Source organism: Eumetopias jubatus, unplaced genomic scaffold (assembly GCF_037043125.1).
Source record: "Eumetopias jubatus isolate StellerSeaLion01/CBP00866 unplaced genomic scaffold, mEumJub1_p1.0 scaffold_16, whole genome shotgun sequence".
In the NCBI taxonomy this organism is placed as follows: domain Eukaryota; kingdom Metazoa; phylum Chordata; class Mammalia; order Carnivora; family Otariidae; genus Eumetopias; species Eumetopias jubatus.
In genome coordinates this window covers 76,704,749-76,705,955 of record NW_028274822.1, presented here as the reverse complement: position 1 = coordinate 76,705,955, position 1,207 = coordinate 76,704,749, and positions in this window count along the sequence as shown.

The window sequence follows — 1,207 nt, the reverse complement described above, 5'->3', positions numbered from 1 at the left end:
CTCCACTTCTGAACCAAGCGACCCCGGGTTGGGGCAGGGAGGGCTCAGTATCCATGTCTGTGAAATGGGCGATAGTCCCCTCCCACAACTTTCCTTGGAATAGGAAAAGAAAAAAGTGAAAACACTTTGGAAACAGCGTATTGTAATTGTGATCATCTTGAAATTCGATAGTGATGATTTGATCAAAGGAACGTCCGCTTATAGTTATTTCCCCACTTGTACAGCAAAGGATCGTGAGCACGTTTCCTGGGCTGAGCTCCGCTCTGGGTGCCGAGGCTACAGAGGCGCATCAGACAGACAAGGGCTCCTCCGCCCAGCAGAGGGACAGACTGAAGGCAGCTAAACACAAATATATAAACTTCCAGATGGCAGGAAGTAGCGTCAGGGATGGAAAACAGAGGATCTGATAGTGAATAGGGATGGGGCTGCTTTACCCGCGGGGAGGGGTCAGAGGGGTCAGGAAGGGCCTCGCTCAGGAGAGGCTGGGGCAGGAAGGAGGAGGGGGGCCCAGTCATGCCATCAGTGGTCTGGGAACAGCAAATACAAAGGCAGGGAGGGACGCCTGGATGGGGAGCAGCACGAGCTGAAGATGGAGGAGGTAGTGTCAATCCTCTAGGACTTCGCAAGCCCCTGTAAGGGGTTTGGATTGCTGGGCTCCATGATGGAAGCTCACCCCCGCTGCTTCATGGAGGGTGGATTGTGGGGGGCAAGGCCGGGAGCACGGAGACCAGGGAGGAGGCTGACGTGCTTCCAGATGAAAGTGGGTGGCGTATGCAAGCCCGGCACCTGCTAAGTGCTTCTGTGTGACATCTTGAATCCTCACGGCAACCCCGTGAGCTGCAGATTCTTGTACCCATTTTACAGATGAGAAAACTGAAGCTTTGGAGATGTTGAGCTGCTTGTCCAAGTCATAGAGCCTTAACCGAAGCCCTAACCCTAGCCGATGTCAATGGTGGAACTGGGATTCAAGCCTGAGCATTCTGACACCTGAGCCCACATGACCCTGTTGTAGCCCTCAAAGGCTATGGGGACAGGGCTGGGGTGACCCCTGGGAAGGCTCAGTCCTTCCTGAGATGCTGCCTCCCTGGATGGACCCTGCTGAGACTACATAGTCTCCGCCTGACTTGCTCTCTTGAATCTGATTCTGTTCAGAGTGCCAAAGGGAGTGGGGAGTCCCTCCTGAAGGCACCATGAATTAGTTCATAAA